This window comes from Spodoptera frugiperda, chromosome 12 (genome assembly GCF_023101765.2).
Source record: "Spodoptera frugiperda isolate SF20-4 chromosome 12, AGI-APGP_CSIRO_Sfru_2.0, whole genome shotgun sequence".
Classification (NCBI taxonomy): Eukaryota; Metazoa; Arthropoda; class Insecta; order Lepidoptera; family Noctuidae; genus Spodoptera; species Spodoptera frugiperda.
This window is the reverse complement of record NC_064223.1, coordinates 2,601,702-2,624,082: the sequence shown is the minus strand read 5'-3', so window position 1 is coordinate 2,624,082 and position 22,381 is coordinate 2,601,702. Positions and strand designations below refer to the sequence as shown.

Genomic DNA, 22,381 nt, shown 5'->3' with positions numbered 1-22,381 from the left:
AAAAAAACAAAACAGGAAATAACCGATCAATTTTTATTAGCATATATTATTATCAGAGTAAGGCTATGTGACGCTCATATAAATCTCTCACACCGAGGTAATAACAATTCAATACAGAAGCAGCCTAGAGACTAGAGTGCTGAACTTGACACAAATACCTAGATCTAGATAAAAATTAGTACTAGTACATCATTAACAATACCTACATTACTAAATCAAAATACCTGGCATAAAAGAATGTCAGTTATGACGTCAGACCTGCATTATTAGCAGATTGTCGCGTTTCATTCATAAAAATAGTGATAAAGTTATTACCTATAGTTATAGTTAGGTCGTTGCAAACGTGCGCACTGTCATAAGTCATTTTTATCGGACCTCTCGCTCACACTTATGCAAGTTGTGCGGGATAGTCATATTCTTTTGACGTGACAGTTTGCGCACGTTTGTAGTTAGGAAGTGTTTTTGCCAAATAAGGGGACTCGATTCCCAACCTTCGATTCGGGGGTTTGATTTCCAGGACAGGCAAAGTGTTATTAAGGTTTTTTCGGATTTTTGAAAGTCAGTGATGAAGTCCCTCTATCTGTTACAGAACTATCCAAGTTATTTACAAGGTCCATATACATGTACATACACTACATACATACATATCCTTTTTTTTGAGAGAGAGAAAATCATTCAGTTTCTTCTCCCGCCTATTGCGAAGCGAGAAAGAGTTGCTCTGTGCGGGAATCAAAACCGCTACACGTTATGCGGCAGCCGGTTGCCCAGCCACTGCGACAACCGTGCAGTCAATATGTATAGGTAGAAGATATTCCTGCCATGTATTGTAAAAAAATAAAGTGTTATGATTTTTTTTTATAAAAGGTAAATAAATATTTATATTAAAATAACTGAAACATTAAACAACAAAAACTAAACGCCAATGACTTAACGACTTAGCAAAGTATTGAGGGTCCCAAAATACTGTCTTTCAAAAGGATAGGTATACAGTAAAAAATAAATAAGTTAATATAATTTTGAACGTCTAGACAAAATCACCGCAAAATACTCGCCTGAGACTGATTATAGTTTATATGAAAAAGTTATTTTTTACGAGAAAACTATTAACAAGGAAAGTTTCTCGTCAATTTAGATATTTTGATGAATTTCGTTTAAAATACGTCGGTAAGGTACATTGTGCGACAAAGTTAGTAAAAGATTTTGTGAAAATTTGTAAACGATTTTATATTTTCAGACAAGATTGTAAAGTTTTTGTAATGCTATATATAAATTTATTCAGAGAAGGTTAAAGATAAGTCGGGATTTAAAATAATCCGTTTTTAAATTGATAAGTTTTCGATCTTGACGTCGATTAAACTCATTTATTGTGTGTGAGATGGGAGGGCATTTTTTTATGTTGTTATAAGCTGATAAACGAGCTGACGGATCACGGATACCTGAAATACCAGAGGCGTTACAAGTGCGTTGCGGGCCTTTTGAAGTTAATGGTTGTTGGAGGAATCGGGGAATGGGTAGTCGCGTATGTTTTCTGCGAGGCCGTGGTATCACTCCAGTCGAGCCAGCTCATTCATGTCGAAGCATATAATTATAAAGCTTTGTGTGAGTTTGTTTGTTTGTTGTTAGTTTCAATGCGCTAATCTCTGGAACTACAAGTCCAATTTGAATAATTATTTTTGTTTTGGTTATTATTTTTGTTTTGGTTACTGCATTTGTCGAGGACGCGTAAGTATAGGTTATACAACATCACGCTATTACCAATAGGAGCCGAGCAGAGCGTGTGAAACCGCGCAGCTAGTCATGAAATGTACATAATTGCTACAATTTATGGTCTGATGAGTCAATTTTTCCATGACTTTCCATGGTATGAAGTTTTCAAGTGACCTATTGACTTTTTCCTTATACCATTTGAGTCAGTAATCACTTAATCAGTGCTCTTCACTCAACAATGATGAATCTCCTAATAATGTCCATGGAAACTAATTAGCAATATTATCAACGACTCAATTCTGATAAATAGTACCTACTCGAGATAATTTTAATGAGGAAAACCTTTGGCAATGATTTTATTGCCAACTAATTTTAAATCGTAATAAAGAGCTATTTAAAGTTGTTTTCCAATGACAAGGTGGTGTTCTTTTGGAGGCTAGTTCTTTGGCCTTTCCTCAACTGGGTTGAGGTTGGTGAGTCTTGGCCATCAGATTTCGATTCACGTCATCATTTTTCATAGAAGTACTTAAATCAAGACTTCAGAAGCACTTGAAGCGTTACACAATGTTCTTGAAAATAACTAGAATTGAGTTAAGATTTTAGCCCTTCTAATAAAGGGTTCCAAATCAATTGATCAAGTTACACTTATCTTAATTAACGTTTTTTTTTTCTGTTTATGATGCTATTATACTGATATTATAAATGTGAGGTTTGTTTTGGATGTTTGCCTATCAATCACGCTAAAACTACAGAAAGGATTTTGATGAGATTTGGTACACAGTCAGGGTATGAGCTGAATTGGGTGGGTGACTTCTTATTCCACGGGAAAGCGGGCGAAGCCTCTGGTAAAAGCTAGTATCGCAAACCATATGTTGAGGTACGTCAAAGCAAGACTCCATAAGAAAAATGGTGTTATGCGGAGCTGCGGACAACCTAGCGGGTTTACCGGGACTCTGGCTCGAAAAGCAGGAGTAGGAACGGGGTAGTTTTAAGTGAGTAAGAGTCTGACACTCCCTCTCGTTTCGCCCAGGGCGGAGAAGTCATTGGATGATTTTCCCCCCTTAAAAATATTTTAAACATGGAACTGTAAAAGCAGAAGCAATATTAAATCATCCGTTAATGATTGCAGAGCAAGCAAGTCATGTCTTATTTTTATATGGAAATGTATGCAAATTGCAATTTTATAACAAAATTCCGAGGTATTTTTCTTTTAACAAAGAATAAGAGACATTTTCAAAAAGACTTTGTACTGTGTATAAATAAGTCTGTTTTTTTTTATTTCTGTTTTTGAGCGTTTAGCTGTCTACGGTAAAATATAAGCTGCTATAATAACTTACTGAGTCTGATCGGAAACTACGCTTGATGATATAATTGCGTTAGTCTAGGAATAGCTGCGGACTACCTAGCGGGTTACCGGGGCTCTGGCTCGAATAGCAGGAGTAGGAACGGGATGGTTTTTAGTCAGTCTCGCCTCGCCTGAGAGAAGCCATTGAATGATTTCTCCCGATCATAAAAAAAAAGGTAATGTTTAAATCTCCGTGTTCCTCTTTAGGATAACAAACGTTATTTATTATATGTATTACGATGTTTCAGTTTACAACTACTCATATAAGAAACAAAATGAAATGCTTTCTAGCCCACAAAAATGTAGAACATATTAGACTACATATTTTTTACAACGTAATCTCAGTTTATATATCATGTACGACCTTCATATCACGAAAGCTATCTAATAAAAAATAGTTACATGGAAAAGCAATTGGAAATAAACCGTGAGACGAATATCATAAAATATAATTTCGTATGTAACCTCCGTTATTGCGTAGGAAAACACGCTTCAATATCAAATCATGTGTACTATCGCGGTGCGATGTAGTAACGCAACTACTACTCTATCTGTGGTTATATAAGTTTTATCACAACATAAACTATATCAAAACAAAAGCTACATAAATAAAAATGAAATGCCGAAACGTGAATGTACGTTTATACGCGCAGAACTCTTGAATGGCTACACCAAACTGGTGTTATTTTGGTCTTGGTTTAATTGAGCACAATACATTGTATAGAAACAAATTGAAGATTCACCGAGACAGTCAACACACTCCCAACACACAGGCCCAATTCCCCCTTCCCAATCTTCCCCATCCCCATTCCCGAACAACAACCCTTAAATTCCTAACTCCCAAAAAGCCGGTAACGCACTTGTAAGGCCTCTGGTGTTTCAAGTGTCCATGGGGCGGCGGCGATTGCTTACCATCAGGTAATACGTCAGCCCGATTACCGGCATGCCTCATACTCGCTACCATAATTTTTCGCCTCAATAAACATACGAAGCTCGAGATTACGGTAGCTTTTGAGTTTTTCATAAGTTCAATACCTAACTGCCATACTTAGAGTCCTTTGTCTAATGGTTGTATAGGCCAGTCCTTAGCAATTAGCCCCTTCCCAATCCCCAATTCCACAACAACCCTACAATTTATAACCCATAACCCCCAAAAGACCGACAACGCACTTGTATATTTTTGGAATACAATCCTTACTAACTACCGTACTCAGAGTCATTTAATGGTTACTTAACCAAATCCTCAGCAATTGTTTTCGGAACAAAATCATTACTAAGGAATAGTGTAATTAATCATTAAATGTCTCAGAGTGCAGCCAGTGAGTTACATAAAACATCATAATACATACTATAATAACTTAGTGTAGTTCAGTCTGAATAATATCCACCATGACGTAGCTGCTAACTCATTTTTTGTCCGCTCGATACGAATTTTATTTTCGTATCGGCGGAGTGGTGTGTGTGAATTTTTCATGGAGCAGACCACGTACGAGGCTCGATCATCAAAGTTTCAGGGGTTTGCGTGAAACAATGGCGCGATGAAAGCGTTGCGAGGGTAAAATGGTCACGGGGCGGCTTGTTGTCGTCATGATGGTGAAAGATGTACTCGGTTTTTGATGGTGACCAGTTTTTTTGATGTGATTTTTTGTAAAATTTGGGGGGTAAAATCATCTAATGACTTTCTCTCGCCTTGGGCGAGGCGGGAGGGAGTGTCAGACTCTTACTGACTGAAAACCGCTCCGTTCCTAATGCTGCTCCGGCAACCCGTCAGGTTACTCTGAGGAATGTATTAATTTATCGAAAGAGAAAAATAGTTAGTCTAGCATAGGTATAAAGGAATCAGTATCTAGTAATTTCTTTTGTGAGATCTAATTTTATTCATATTCTTGTAATAACAGCTTTTTAGAAAATTTTACATTATCAAAAAAAAAAAAAAATTACATGCAAGATTTCGTGCCATTTTTATTTTATTACTAGCTTTCGCCCGCGACTCCGTCCGCGCGGATGTCGGTCTTCGCGTGGATGTTTTATTTCTAACGTCTACTCGCATCAACAGCCAAATATTGTATGAAGTTCGCATTTGGATCCGCCGCCTTTACACAAAAGTAATCCTTATTGCATGATTCAGTATTCACGCACGATGGCTTATTAGCGTAATTCATGTATATCTTTGGTGTTTCTGTACCGATTTCTATGTTTTTTTTTTTATTAAATAGGTAGGTAATATATTAACATTTTAAATTAGGGATGAATGAGAGTGTTATAAACGTAAGAGTAGACAAATATAATCAGAAAGCTCCGAAATGCTAAGCTATCGGGAGTTATAGGTGTTATTCAAGGTCAACCATAAAAGATAGACATTTGCTGTCGTGGAATATTTTTTAAACAATTTTAAGGAGAACATTTCCGTGATACATGATTTCTGTGTAGCTTTAACCATTAAGGCTGTACACGCGACGGAAGCTTAAAAAATGGAGTAAGTTCCCCTGTTTTCCCAACATATCCCTTCACTGCTCTGCTCCTATTGATCGTAGCGTGATGAAAAGTATACTATAACCTGCCCAGGAGTATAAAGAACAATCGTACCAAGTTTCGTTGAAATCTGTCTAGTGGTTTTTGTTTCTATAAAGAACATACATACAGACAGACAGACAGACAGACAGACAGACAAAAAATTTTCTGATTGCATTTTTGGCGTCAGTATCGATCACTAATCACCCGCTGATAGTTATTTTGGAAATATATTTCATGTACAGAATTGACCTCTCTACAGATTTATTATAAGTATAGATTTTTCTGTTACCGTACCTACTGTATTTTTACCAAAGAACTATTACACTTTTTATATACTTATTACTTACTAGTTTTAAATTTCATACCTTTCATTTCATTGTTGTTACCTGTACACCACCAATCAATATTTTTACTATGCCTTTGACAAAAAAGAATGCTGCAAAGGAATCCACTATGGGATCGCCCCCGTTTCAATACCGCGGTCATTACATACTCCGGTTTCCCTTTGATGGTTTCCCATGTCGCGGTTTTCCACTGCGTACGGTATTTTTCCGGTCCATCGCTGCTCCCTTCCGCGTACAATAATATATTGCCCTGTTTTTATTTATGTATACAAATAAATACCAAAGGAATGTTTATACGAATGAAAAGATAATTAAACCAGTAGATAGTTTCATTACTTAGTAAAGATTTCCTATCATATATAGAAGCAATTTAGTAACATTATAAAGAAACAAAAACAGATTGGCAATTTTTCAGCTATATTTTTTAAGTTCTGGATTCCTCATGATAACTTTGAAGGATATTACTAGACGATGAAAGCGTGTACAAACTATAAATTACCCACCTTCCCAATCCCCGATTCCCCAACAACTCTTAAATTCTTAACCTCCAAAAGGCCGGCAACGCACTTGTAACCCCTCTGGTGTTTCGGGTGTTCATGGGCGGCGGCGATAGCTTACTTACCATCAAGTAATCCGTTTGTTCGTTTACCGTCTTTTACCATAAAAAAACACATTGCTGCCCAAAGTATATTGCATTTCACTTCGGAGCTAGTATGATAAAATATAGGCATGACTAATACTAACAACTAAATATCTGTTGCTACATCAATAGAGCAAATACAGATTTACCTCCGAAAATTATCTGTTCCACGAAACAAGGTGTACCCAAAACCAACCTTCGGTAATCTCCCACTTAATCCACAATCACAGCGACACAAACTAGAACGTGCTCTATAAAAAGGCAGTAAAGTTGCATTTATCTTGACAGCGACAGTTTCCGCCGTGCGGGAATGTTTCAATACGCGAGCTAAGCGTTCGAGTTTTGAAATGCTGCGGGGTTTTGAATTACGAACATTGTCTATGCTCGGCTGTGGTGTCAAAACTGTCAGCGTTTGAATTGAATGTTCGAAAGAAGATGTAAAAAGCGGATTTCAACTTTATTTTGAAAATCATTAAGTTGAAATTCTTTTAAAGTTGCTTGATGTGGTAGTGGCGAAAGGTATATGTTTGGACATTTTAATTGCTTTGTCTTTGGTGGGTGTAATGTACATTTGTCTGCTTGGTACCAAATAAGTGTGAAGTTATAAATATTTTTCACTCTGCTTATACGAGCGATATCCTAAATTTAATATTCGTACATAAACACGTTTCCTATTTACAAAATTGTCACGGCTGGGTGCCGGTTGATTGGATCTAGGGCGGATTTTTACAATGATTGCTTTTCGCCATCAAATAAAATAGTTTACTACCAGTAATGGATATCAAAAATGTTATATCGTAGTAGTTTGGTAGGTTATCTATTTTATCGAGTTGGTAGGTATCTGATAGTAAATCGACTTGTTGGTCGCTAGCTTGTGTTTCCGGGTCGGTTAAAGAGTTATGGAGTTTTCTCAGTAATATCCCGGAATTTAGGTTTTGCCCGGTATATGGTAATAGGCTTACGCTAATGTAACGAGACTCAATTAGCATAACTATTTATAAAAATTTACAGTGAAAAGTGTGATTGAAAGGTATTAATTTTTTATTTTAAGTGTGAGAGAGTCAAGCTTCGCTTCGCACATTAGTGCCGAAGCTTGACTTGGCCATAGTGGCTTGACTTAGCTTGGCTTGACCAGAGTGATACCACGGCCTCACAGAAATCCGACGTGAAACAAAGCTTGCGTTGTGTGAGTGAGGTTACCGGAGACCCAATTACCCCCTCCCCAATTTTCCCAATTCCCAATTCCCCAACAACCTTTAAATTCCTAACCCCCAAAAGGCCAGCAACGCACTTGTAACGCCTCTGGTGTTTTTGTGTCCATAGGCGTTAGCGATTGCTTACCATCAGTTAATAATCTTGTTTCTCCAGATTGTATGGAATGAAGGAACCCATATTACTATTTCCTGGATCACGCCATTTATCACATGGCGTTCACAATTTTCAGTCTAAGCTCAGTCAATCCCCCCACATATTAGGGTTTCGTCACAACGACATTCGGTTTACGCCTTCCATTACGTTTTTTGTCCAAAGTTGTTTCGACAAATCGGTCCTCTGTTAAACGTTGGACAGTTTGTAGACAATTTGTTGAATGGTTCAAGGAAAAAAGTTTTGTTTTCTTAATGCTGTACAGAAGTTAAACTGTTGTTTGAATTGTTTGTGTTTGTCATCATCCCTATTATAGTTTTAAGCTATGTGTCAGCAAAGTTAGTAAATTACTTTAAAAAGCTTCCTTTGCCGCAGTCTCAGTAACTAATGTTCCCAACTAATGGGTGTTGTGCAGCCATTACACGTTTTAATGAAAATAATGGCTCATAAACTACAATTATTATTTTTTGTTAATAAAAATATAAAATAATGGACGTGTTAATGTTTTAGTTAAAGATTAAAGATGAAGGTAGAAGAATTGTGCATGCTTTGCGGTTGTACTTGTGAATACAAGACGAATGAAGAAAAAAATATTTATTAGTTTTTGTATAATGCTGATTTATACAGGGTGATTTATACATTTATAGTACCAAAACTCAACGATATAATTGAACCCTTTAGTGATAGGCCTTCTTATGACGGCTTTGGAAAGCACAAGAAAAAACATATATTTCTAGCTTTTATAAAAGTTGAAATAATTTACGAATTATCTATTTGTACTGTATATTTAAAGTTAAACAACATGACATGTCACTACTAAAGTTTTATGCTTCTAGTAGGATGCCAAAATATTCTATAACTAATAAAAGTTTTCAATAGATTTATTCCGTGGTACAATGTTGCTGAAATTCTAGCTCTTAACAACACACTAACATTAACATTTACTTTTCTTTAACAAGAAAAAAAACTAATAACTAGACCTATCACTTTGGCAACTCATGTCACACAACGTATTGCGAAGTTAATACCTAACCTCAAAACAAACACGAACTATCACTTACTGAAAACACTGAAAGAGGACAGGTCATTGACCGATTCGACACAACAATATCATAACACGTCATAGAATTGTAATAGTCTGAGTGCGAATCCTTGTAACGAGGGTTTCATCGGGAGTAATGTAGTGGCCCCAATATCGCTCCCTGTGGGACGCCTGCAGCTAACACAGGGAGGGAGGGAGATGCATAGATTTTGATGAGCGATCAGAATATCAAGTATCGAGATTACGTAAGTCAGTGTGTGTAGGTAAGGGTGCATGGGTAACGGAAGGCAAACGACCGTGTTCTATGGTGTAAAGTGTGTCAATGGCTTAAGTTCAAAGAGAGAAGCTAAGGACCTTTGTAGATAACGATTTTCTTAAAGTTGATGTTTTATGAGGGTTGGAGTAAAGAGTGAGGAAGTTTTATTTGTTATCGGTTTAACGACTTGTTTGGAGCTATGTGTGGTCTTACATATAAAATGTATAAATAAATTAAAGAAATGTATGTAATATACAGAGTGTAAACGGAATGCTCCCGAAATACGCTACAAAATTTTATTGGTTTAATAATTTTAATCGTTTTTGATTTCGTGTTATTCATGCAACATCAGCCTTAAACAGTTGATTACCACTATACTATTACATAAAAAAACATTGGATTCCGTACTTTAATAATCTAAATTCTCCTGTTGGTGGCGTTTGGGAGCCTTCCGTTTACATCTTGTATAAGCAAAACGTAACAAAGCGTTAAATAAATATTATTCTAAATGTCAGAGTCAAACATATATTTATATAAGAATTACTAAATTAAACTTAGCCTTTTAGGTTTCATTTATAAAGTTATTTAACTCACGTTTGTTCAAGAATTTAATATAAAGAAAAGGGTATTTATTTATTTACTTAAGTAAGTGCCTTATTTAATCAAGTAAAAGTTAGAACTTTACAAATATTCCGAAAAAAATCTAATAAAATGTTTGTAGTAAGTTGATCTTCGGGATTGAATTGAAAATTTTCAATTCAATGTTCGTTTTGGAAATAGAATATTCGATTTTATAGACATTTTACTTCTTCATGACTGAAATTCTGATGGTAATGTGCAGGAACATAATAAATTACACACATATGTGTATCTACATCTTAATAAGGAAACATTGAGTGAGCACTTAGCCCAATGAAGCGTGAAAGAGGTACTGCATAAACATAATGATATAATATTATCCATGTTTTTCCGCAAAGGGGCAACTACATACTGTATCCACCCTTTTAATATTTTCTATGAATTTGCCCCATAAATAATACGATGCTATTTCCACTTTTTGTACTATTTTTTTATGGAATACGGGGCAAACAAGCAGACGGGTCTCTTGATGGTAAGCGGTCAGCGTCGCCCATGGACACCCGCAACACCAGAGGAGTCACAGGTGCGTTGCTGGCCTTTTAAAAAGGAGTGCGTTGTTAAAATATAAGTCATGGAGTAATTACGTCCAGTTTCCTTTATCCTTGGTTCACCAGCTCAAACATGAAAAAATTTTAGTTTGGAAAAATGGAGCACATTTTTAGAAATAAATCATTCCCCTGTGTGTCGAATCCGTCTCTGTTTCGTAAAAGAAATATTCACGTAATGTTTATGTTATGTTAAATATTTTTTTATTCGTTTTAAGGTTCAGTTCTGAAAGGGTTCAATGATACTATTAAGATTTCGCGCTGTCTGTTCGGCTGTCTCAAAATTTAAAGACAGGAGTAAATGTCAAAACTTGTAACAGATAGACAAAGGTATTACTAGTATTATTAATTTGGACACTTCAAAAGTGAGATATAGAAGAAGGAACTGTACCCTTAGTACGAGTTTGCTTTACGTTTAAAGTAATCGAAATGAAAGCGCGTTCGGCGCTCTGATTGGTTGGTTTATTCAAACTGGTCAATCAGAGCGCCGAACGCGTTTTCGTCCAACGAAAAGCAAACTCGTACTAGAATAATTTTCGAGTAAAACAAAATAATATTCGATTTTTAGATATTTTTTTGTGTATGCGTGGTTAGTTTTGTTTTTGTTTGCGCATCTACTTGGCCAGATACATAACCTGTAACATACCCACATTTTATGTCTAAATGTGGCCACTGTTGATCAAAGTCCGCTTCTCGCTTGGAGAGGGTTTGAGCATTAATCACCGGGTCTACCTTTATTAGTAGAATTTTTTTGGTCATAATTTTATTTTGCATAACAACGCATGGCAGAAACTTCATTTCGCAGAAAATCATTTGGTATACCATCATTTGCAATACATTAAATACGCATAATTTTGTAAGTCAGAATCATCTTTAGGCATAAATTGATACGCATAATAATTGAAAGGTAGAACCATCGTATTGCAGAATGTTCACTGTCAGAATCGTCTTTTGGCATAAATTTCATAACCATAATAATTAAAAAGTAGAACCATCATATCTCAGAATGTTCACAGTTAGAATCGTCTTTTGGCATACTTTTAATATCCATAATAATTGAAAGACTCATCTATCACGCAAGCATGCATCATGCAAGCAGGCTTGCAACAAGCAAGCATGTAGCATGCATGCAAGCAAGCAAGCAAGCATGACATAATAATTGAAAGACTCATCTATCACGCAAGCATGCATCATACAAGCAGGCTTGCAACAAGCAAGCAAACAAGCATGCAGCATGCAAGCAACCATGCAGCATGCAAGCAAGCATGCAGCATGCAAGCAACCATGCAGCATGCAGCATGCAAGCAACCATGCAGCATGCAAGCAAGCATGCAAGCATGCAGCAAGCAAACAGCATGCAAGCAAGCATGGTTTCCGTCACGGCTCCGGCGCTGCGGGGCTCCGGCGGCCCCACGCGCGCTAATCGTCGCAGACGGCTTTCGCTCACCACCGCAGCTTCGGCTTGTTGGCCGGCTTCGCCGGCCAGCCTCAGCCGCGGCGGCTCGCTCATAGCCGCCTGCTCCTCAGCCCGCGGGCCGCCTCGCCCCTCCGCGCCTACGCGATTTTAAATTGCACTCTAGGGGTAGGGCAGACAAGACTACGTGCAGTCGGTTCTGCAGCGATTCGGTTCTGTCACTTTACTAACTTTTATTCTACCATCTTCTTAATATGCCAAGTGAAATTACGCCAAACAATCGTCGCTCTAAATAAACGTTATGTGAAACAAAATTATGCAAAATTAAGCTTTGCTAAACGTAATTATCTATACATATAATAAAATCGTAGAAAAGTGCTGTCTGTACATTGAAAATAAAAATAAAAAAAATAGCAGGGGTTATTGTTATGTCGATGTCGAACCCAAAAATGTAATTAACTTTTTTTTTGTCTGTTTGTCTGTTTGTCTGTTTGTCTGTTTGTCTGTTCGTCTGTGCGCGCTAATCTCAGAAACGGCTGATCCGAGTTGGATGCGGTTTTCACGAATATATTGTGGGATGCTTAAATTTACATTTAGTGTTTGTTTCATGTCAATCGGTTCATAAATAAAAAAGTTATGTCAAATTAAAGAATCACGTCGAACATTCTATGCTTATACCATTAATCTCCGCAACTATTTGACGGATTTGGTTGAAATTTGGTACAGATATAGTTTAGAACCTTAGAAAGGACATAGATATATTTTTATTTCAAAAATCAAAAAATAAAAATAAGAAATAAATTATTTATAAATAATTCTATGTCGATCGTTACACGACTTCGGTTCATGTTATTGTTTTAATTTATCGAAAAAAAGTAAATAAATAGTAAAAAGGTATGAAAAAAATAATATCAATATAATAAAACATTTAGTACAAAGAAAATGCTCTAACGGAGTATAGATAATTCTATGTCGATCGTTACACGACTTCGGTTCATGTTATTGTTTTAATTCATCGAAAAAAGTAAATAAATAGTAAAAAGGTATGAAAAAAATAATATCAATATAATTAAACTTTTAGTACAAAGAAAATGCCCGAACGGAGTATAAATAAATAATCCAAGTTGTCTTTATCCTCGATAGATGGCGTTGGGATCGAAATAGATCGCGCTATGGTTTCGTTACATTCATTTGGTTGGGTATCGGCCGAGCGCTTCGGTACTATCGTAGAAAAAGTGTATTATCAGTCGTATGATTATTTGTCTGTAGTGGTCCTGCTGTTTCGTATATTCTAAATTGGTTTCGTTGTATTTGTCAATTAATAAGTTTATTTGTTGGGTTTTCCTGGTTTTTTGGTTAAACTATTTAACGTAGGTTTAGTTTGATATCGATTATTAGTAGTTACTGTAGTTAGTTTTTTTAATAAAATTGTAAGTCTAATTTATAAATTAATTAGATTAGATTTAAGTCGTTTCTTTTAAATTATTTAGTTTAAGCTTGGTTATTATAGCATAGAGGATAGGTTGTAATATAGTTTCTTTTTTAATTGTTATAAATTCGTAATTCGTAGCTTTCTTTAGTTTTAAGTTAGTTTAAGTCCGTTTTTAAACTATTTTTTCAATGCCCTAAGTGAGTATACATCTATTAAATTCAAACGCAGAGCTCATTATGTTGATTTTTGAAGAGTTCCCTGGAATATCTTCCACATCTCATTTTTGAAGAGATCCCGCGAGATCGGGAACTATGTGGTTAAAACCAAAAATTTGCCGGAAGTCACTATTCCACGCGAACGAAGTCGCGGGCAAAAGCTAGTGCCAAATAAAATTCTACCATCTTAAAAGTATGCCTTTGTAAATTCGGACATATAAACATTCGGCAAAACAATAATAATATTAAATGATTTTTATGCCATATGTATATTTGTTTAAAGAAGATTCTGCCAGGTGTGTTATGCCAAACAAATTTCGGAGCATTAAAATTCTGCCAGATAGAGGGAACCCTTAATCACCACGCTTGCTCAATGCGGGTTGGTGATTTCGGACTTATAATTAGAAATTATAGGCCCATTACAATGTTTTCTTTCACGGTTACTCAGTGCTGTCTAAATATGCTTATCCAAAACAATAATCCTTTAAAATAGAAGGTTTCTAAGACTAAATATTTCAAGATTTAATTGCACCCAGTAGTTAAGGAAGCCAGTTAATCCAGGTTCATTAGTTATGTGCAAGGTTGGTGCGATGTAACCGAGCTAGAACATTAGTTGTGTGCCTGGCCACCGCGTGACATATAGGTACGGTTACTTAGCAACGTCTTTAAAATGCAGGAGTTGGGTTTAGATTTTCCTTGCTGGGGATTAAGTGGAGAGAATATTTATTGCTTTACTTGTTTTCGTTATGTACTTGTAGTTTTTAAACCAGTCAAAATGTTTCTTTTGCCGACGTTTTAAAATATAATCTTAATTTTTTTGTGCCTTTCTTTCGTAGAAATTTTTGGTGGCTCAGAGGTTTAAGACGCCCGATTCTCATGCATGGTGGTGTGGGTTCGAAAATTACCAACGGCAAGTATCAATTTAACTCTTGCAGAGTTCTTCTCAGAAAATGATAGCTGATTAAGTTTGGAAATTTATCGTTCGTTACACACTTATAGTTTTGAAATCAATCAAATAGTTTCCTTTTCAAAACTTTTAAAAATAAATTATGTCATATTTTTTTGTGCCCTTCTTTCATAGCAGGTTGCAGAAGGTACTTAACATCTACCGAACAAAATAATACTTTTGACTAAATTCAAATGCAAAAATAAAAACAAAACTACATAACAATTCTCACAAAACTTCTCCCGTACAATATAAAAAAGGAAATAAGTAAGTATAATGTTTTCTTTTTACTGCAAAACGTGACTATCGCGTCTAGGGAACCATTATTTATCAAATTTTGTTTTCTTCGCAAAGATTTGAGCCCAAACGTAGTACGTGCTCAGAAATTAGAAGGGAAATATAGACACAACACATCATTTTGGACATACCGTATTCATGACATGTAGTATGATTTCAGGATAATATTTCTATGATTTACACAGCTTTTGATTTGTGAAAATGATTTTTATTGCTCAAGAAATAAAGACGCTATTGGAGTCAAATGAAATGGTTCTTATTGATGCATGGTCGATTGAGCTAAATGTTTTTATTGAATATGAAGAGCTTCATTACTTGGAAGAGGAGAATATTATTGACATACCGACCTAGATAAGACATCTTTGTCTCAAAAGAATCAAGATGAAAAAAGCATTGCAAAAGCAAAGTGCATTTTTTATGGTATAAGCCGGTAAACGAGCAGAGCTGGTAAGCTATCGCCGCCGCCCAGGCTTTACAAGTGCGTTGCCGGCCTTTTGGGGGCTAGGAATTTAAGGGAAGTCGGGATTGGGAAGATTGGGAATGAGGGTAATTGGACCTCACTCACACAAAGCAAGCGTTGTTTCACGTTCCTTTACTGTGAGGCCGTGGTATCACTTCGGTGAGTCGGGCCATTCGGCTGAAGCAAGGCTTTAGAAATTTAAGAAAATTACACTTAAGAAATTTAATTGCGAAATTTTATCAACCTATACAATAATCACGACTGTTACACTATTCAACACAAAAAAAATATCTGACCCAGTTTGTATTATTTCATAATAGGGTTGCCTTATGATAAATAACTATAGGCATTTTATTTTGATATCACATCTAGAAGTGGAGATATAGGACTTTTTATTTTTTTACCGACCTTCAATAGTTAAATTACGGCTAGTCATGAAATTTATAACTATTGCGGATGGAACTTAGTGCATTCGTTAGTTTAATAACTGTTTTCTAAAATATCACGAGTGTGTGTTTATAGTCCTGATTTATTTTGCTATGTTTGTAGAGAATTTACGCCAAAATCGAAAAAAAAGCCTCTGTCTGACTTAATTAAACAGGCCTATCGAGCTTATTTTAACCGTGACGGAAGAAATCAAGACAAGCTGTGGGTGGTTAAAGTATGCTGTTTAAGATGTTATACGAATCTGAATGGTTGGTTTAAGGGAACTACGAAAAAAATGCCATTTGGTACGCCAAGACGTGCGTGATCACTACATTTTATAAAAAAAGATTGGCCATCACGTCACTCTATAGTTGTGGGACAAAAAAACATTAAATTTGATCCTTTGGTTGAGCCAGATAAAATCATTTTACCGGCATTGCACATCAAATTGGGACTTATAAAAAATTTTGTTAAAACATTAAGCGAAGACGGTTCTGTATTCCAGTTTCTCAAGCAAAAGTTTCCTAAATTTAGTGACGCGGAAATCAAAGAGGGTGTTTTCGTAGGTCCAGACATAAATAAACTAATTCAAGATTTTGTCGATGTTACGAAAAATTTCCTTGGTAACAAGGTTTTCGCGATAAAATAGATATTTTGTTGGACTACTACCATAAAATGGGATGCAATATGTTATTAAAACTGCATTTTCTTCATTCAAATTTAGATTTTTTCCCTGACAATATGGGGTCAGTCAGTGACGAACACCGAGAACGCTTTCATCAAGATGTTTCTGCATTTGAGAAACGTTTTCAAGGTCGATGGGAGCCTGCTATGCTCGCAGATTACTGCTGGAGCCTTCTTAGAGATACCCCAGCATCTGAGTACAAGAGGACAGCCAGTCACTCCAAAAAAACCACACCATTTAAATTAAAACAAGAATATAATCATGATAACTTTGTAGTTTCGGACATAGCTGTATATCTGGAAATTGAGATGTGATGGAAAGTGCTTCTTTATATATTTTTATAATATCAGTGGCAAGGAATAATAATCACATAATGAAAACTCAGATAAAATTAAAAGTTGAAAATTTGTTGAGTAGTGTTATTACTCGTTACCATGGTGACCTCAACACCACAATATATCCCTACACATAAAACAAAAGACTACTCCATAGAGCGCAACGTCATGCCTTTTATCCTCGAAGGGGTAGGAAGAGGTGCATATTTCGGCGCGTAATGCCACTGTATAATGTACACTCACTTCTCACCATTAGTGTTATAAGTCTCATGCATTAGGGGTGAACCTATTGCCATATACCGGGCAGAATTCCAGACTCCGTGCTCCTTCTGCGAAATTTTCGAACAACCGAAAAAAACCCAGTAGTACATTGCCCGACACGGGAACTGAACCCGAGACCCCTTGTATGGCAGTCGCAATAACTACTCTATACATTTCCCGAAACACTAATACTTACTTACAAAGAGTATCCATTTCTTTTTGTTTATGCCGCCATATTTTATTACAGATGATACCTTAGCTGACTGCCAAGGGTTATTTAGAGGAGTGAAAGAGATATCGAGTGCTTAGCACTTGCCAAGTACTTGGCGGAAAGGAAAAAATATTTCCTTTGGAAATTGTTATGGCCTTGCGAAGAAAGTCAAGGTTACGAATGAATTGATGAACGGGGAAAAGTAATGAATGAGCTGTTTGTTTATTGCCAGTTTAGTTCATTTTTAAGGATTCAGTTGGAGTTTTTGCAGTTGACGAACTTATTATTTATTTATTTTATACTTTATGTACGTTGAAACAGTCTACCTTAGGGTGATGCAAAAAGACAACAGTAGGTGTAAAAGTTTGAGCTTTTATTAAAATCTTTGTCTGTATTTTAAGTTTCTGATTATTTTAAGAAATTATAGTAAGAGCTGGAGTAAATTTTTCGGTTAGAGTCTTTAATATAATTCTACACACATAATCTAACATTCGATTGAGATTCTAGCAAAATACTGTCAAAATGTAAACTTGTTAGGTATTACCTAGGCACAGGTCACACCATAGCTGCCTAAACGACTGAAATATGATCACCTAAATATAGACCAAACTGGGCTAAGCATTAATTACTAATGACAGGTCAACACTCTCGTAGCATATTTCATCGAGTTTCAAAATTTCATGCAAGAATAAATACTGCCTGCCTGTAAACTTTCCATGAAGTGTAAACGCCATATCATGACGGTATTACCTTACATTTTAGAGTGTGCCACGGTATCGTTCAAGAAAGCGTGCAGATCATGTAGTCACTTAATTTTCTTAACTATAGAGTCAAAATGAGATATTATTAGGTTCAAGCCATACTAGAGGCTCACATTCATTAGCAGCAGCATTCCGCAACACAGCGCGGCGATTGTAGCAGCGCGATAGTCGCGTAAGCTGATAACATAATAATTAATTTAGTATGTCTCACGAAAGTTATAATAAAATTTATTAACCATGTTTCAAATCCTTTTGTAATGATCATTACATTACCGAAAATATAATAAATGATAAATTAAATTAAATACCTGAAACCTGGACGCCATTTTATTCTAACTAGAATACGAAAAACAAAGAGGCGACGTTTAATCTGATTCATTACATTCATTACACAGTCATTTGTTAAGGAAAAGAAAAGGATTAGCGGACGAAACTAAAATGTTTCCAAGGGTTCGTAGGAACAGTCGGATAAAGAAATTAAGACATTTTCCTTGAAAATGAAGAGGGAAGATAGAGTGCAGAACCAGTAAAGTGTTGTTTTTTTTGGGATATAATTAAGCATGTGGTACACTTTTGTTAAGGTGGGATGTTTATTTAAACTTTCTCCGTGTAGGAAGAGGCCTTTGGTCAGCAGCGGCCACTTATACGCTGTTGATGTGGAAAAGAAACTGAACGAAGCTGTAGTCTTTCCTTGTTATGTTAAAATAAAGGTGCTGCGAGTTTACGATCAGCTAAGATAAAAAGTCGAAGGTAGTTCCCAAGGGATTCTGAAGACTCGAAAGTTTTCTTTGAAGAGTGAATTAGAGAAGTTTATTAACGTTCAGTACCCTTAGTATGAGTTTATTTTACGTTCAACGAGATCGAAACGAGAGCGTGATCGGCGCTGTTATTGGTTGGTTCATTCGAGCCGGCCAAACAAAGCGCCGAACGCGCTCTCGTTTCGTTTTCGTTCAAACTCGTACTAGGGGTACAGAAATCAATGGATGAAACAAGTCTTCAGGACTTTAATGTCATAATTGACTGACAATGTCCGATAAACTGAAAACCTCAGTCATAAACTTTATTAAAATGTTCAAGGTGAATGTAGAGGTTTTGTTTAATTTTCTTTTCAGACAATTGTTTAGTCCTTTGGCTTTTGGATTGGGATGAAAACTGCGAGTTAATTTCAAGAACATGATTATCGTATTTTGTATAATGATTGTCTCTTTAGTAACTGCACGGTTGGCGCGGTGGCTGGGCAGCCTGTTGCTGCGCAACGTGTAGCGGGTTCGATTCTCGTACGGAGCTGTTTATGTGATCCACAGATTGTTGTGGGTCTGAGTGTGATGTGTATGTGAATACGTTTGTAATCACACCCACGACACAGGAGACAAATCCTAGTTTGAGGCAATGTTTAAAAAAAAAACAATTATTGAATTTTTGTAACTCACATAGCCCATTACCCTTTTAACCACCCACATGACCTCAAAGTTGACTGAAAGCTAAACACACCAAATTACTTATTAATGTTAATAATAACCAAGTTTTGATTTGTAATTACTTTACAGGGCTCAGTAGGCCCTTCATCCAAACTTCTGACACTGACGACCAGATGTAATGTCAAGTTTATGGATTTAAGGTCAGACGTCAGGCTGTCGGAAGACTGAACTTTGACCCATTAAAGTCCTTACTTAATGTTTGTTGGTGATTACAAAGTCATATTGATTTATTGTTATGTTGGTATTAGTAGGTGTTGTGTTATTATGGTGTCAATGCTGGAAAGTGGGTGAAATTAGAACACACTTATTTGTTTTACGGTCAGTTTCAATAACGTAGATATAATTTTGACATAATTTGTATGGAGTTTGTATGGAGCTTATGTCAAAATGCTATATCTAATGTACCTACGTGTGGAATGCCCGATATTGTTAGTGAAGGTGGTAAGTGTGGGATAGCCATGCTTCGACATTAATTGGTTGGCTCGACCGTAGTGATACTACGGCCACACAGAAAAAACCGACGTGAAACAACGGTTGCGCTGTGTTTTGTTGTGTGAGTGAGGTTACCGGAAGCCTTATTACCCTCCTTTCCAATCCCTGATAACCGAACAACCCTTAAATTCCTAATTCCCATAAGGTATTTTGTTAGACAATATATTGCTTTCGTAGTACATTTTACATAACCTCACGCTTGTCCTTCCATGGGGTTGATAGAGACTATGTAACGCCAATTGCTTCGATTCTTGCACACCTTTTTTGCTTCATCAACAGTCATCAGTACCTACGAAGAAGTGATGTGGTACAGAAGACACATTAGTATCTTCTACTTTGCATTAACAATGCGTTGAACCAAAGTCAAGTGGACAATCAAAACAATCACCAGATGAAAAAGCAGTCAGTTATTTCCAACAAAATTTGTATTTGACTTGATGAAATGAAACTGCATAATTCCGCAGGCTACATTAAATATTGAAAATGAAAGTTCATTTTCCACCATTTTAAAGTAAATATCAAAACTAAATTAAACTGTCGAAGTCAGTTCTGTAAATTTTGTGCAGCGGGAGTCGATGCTATTTATTTTAGGTCATTAAATTCAGAGTCTAGACTTTAGATGAGTAAATTTTGTTGGAAACTCTCTGCAGGGCGCCGCACCGTTCATCAATATTGGCGATGCTGTTCAAAAATTGAACGTCGATCAAGTACAGATTGAATTGGAAATATTTTTGATAACTAGATAGTTTTAAAAATAGACACGAAATATGTTGGATTCGTATACTTTGATATTCTACATAGTATAACTTGATAAAAAGGTTGAAAATACATACAAATAGTCAGGATTTTAATTATTTCTGCATTAAAAAATTAGCTTGGAGCGTTTTAAAAATCACTAAAATTCGTTTTGTTACCAAATTATTTTAAACGAAAGATAAACTTCCTGTAAAACCGTACAAGATGATTATGATGACATTATTTGACGTTCAAAAGTGCATTCCTGGTCTATTTGATAAACATAATTTTGACTTTGACTATGACTATAGGTGGTAGTAGTGATATATCTGATCTGCAACTACAATAATTATCTCTAAACATTTTTAATTTCAAACCAAATAACCAATCACAATAACAGAATCCACAATAATTAAATCCTATTATTTCAGTCAGGCCTCATTAAACCAGTGCCAGACGCTAACATTATCATTTAAACGACCTCCTTTGAAACGCTACCTCTGTCCTTCTCACGCAGGCGCGGTAATTGCTAATTAGTACGGAAGTCACAGCTTCATAATTAGCGAAGCAAACTTTTCAAGGTCATAACATAACCAGATACTCTGGAACTTCCTCTCTGGAGTATGTTTTGTGGTTCTATGGTAAAAGCATGGGTTGTGAGAGTGTGTTAGTTGTTATGAGCAAGGGTTGTTACACCATGTGTCTAAGTTTTAAAAGCTTTGCGCTATTATATTGGTAATGTTGGTACTAGACCTAGTTTGGGCAGGTTATGTTAAGGCAATGTAGGTTATATCTTGTTTGTAGTTTCTTGTTAGGTTAGGCTAAGATTGTGCTAAGCACTTAACACCCTATACGATAGTTATGTTGATAGTATGATGAAGTTTAAGTATAGAGATGCCCCAGTTAGTTTTTTTTTGGTGGTGATTTAGAAAATTGTTTTTGAGTAGTTTGGCTATCCGATCGTTGAGTGGATTTGGTCATACTTTTCCTGAAGGTGATTAACCTTTCGTAGCCGGTACATAAGAAGCAATAGAAAACAGATTGTGTCTTGCGTGCATCTGCGTTCCGGTACACCAAGTGTTAAATGATAAATAAATACGACTGCTGTTATTGTTTATATTTTACCTTGTGTTTCTTGTTCTTTATTTTGTCGTTATTGTTGGAATTTGTTCTGTTGCAAATGTGAATTGGAAGGTTTACAGTTATTAATAATCTCACAACGTGCAACGTCACGCCTTTAATCCCTAGAGGGGTAGCCAGAGGTGCACATTACGGCACATAATACCGCTATACAATGTACATCCCGTTTTCACCAATTGTGTTATAAGTCCCATGTAATAGAGGGTGAGAAATCTATAAAGAAATAGAAACGAATGCAAGCAGAACGCTTATAAAACTCGTAGCTATCAGATGCACAAACGCGTTAGTTGCCGTAATATACCGCGTATTACTTCCTCACTACTGGATACCAAGCAGTTTAACTTAAATATTGTTTTAAAACTATTCTCCAACTACGAATGTATTTCGCTGGTGTGGTCTAAGTTACGAGATTTTCATTGTTGCTGCTGACTGAGAAGACTTCCTTGTATTCTCGTGATAAAGACTATTGGAAGGTAGGTATATAGTGTTCAATTTAATTTGTAGAAGGAAAGTGTATTTTTTTTATTTATTAGTTAACAAAATATTCATTAAACAACTATTACTATAATGATAAATGACAAATGATATTTATTTTTGAAAATAGGTAACAATGTAACTCTTTTACACGTCAAATCTCTTAAATAACTAGATGAGGCCGGCATTTCCTATCGGACTACTCTGAGAAGAAATATAAAA

General features: G+C 36.0%; 1 protein-coding gene across 4 annotated transcripts in view; it reads left to right on the top strand.

Moving 5' to 3' along the window:
- The window catches only part of LOC118263056 (seminal metalloprotease 1-like), a 418,985-nt gene that overhangs the window by 64,485 nt on the left and 332,119 nt on the right, over positions 1-22,381 (top strand). Inside the window, exon 7 of one of the 4 annotated variants that reach the window (XM_050697575.1) lies at positions 17,456-17,466. The exons of the other annotated variants lie outside the window; for them this stretch is intronic. The gene's annotated coding sequence lies outside the window, so the exon portion shown is untranslated. Of the gene's footprint in view, positions 1-17,455; positions 17,467-22,381 lie in introns of those variants that run through there. 4 annotated transcript variants of the gene reach the window in all.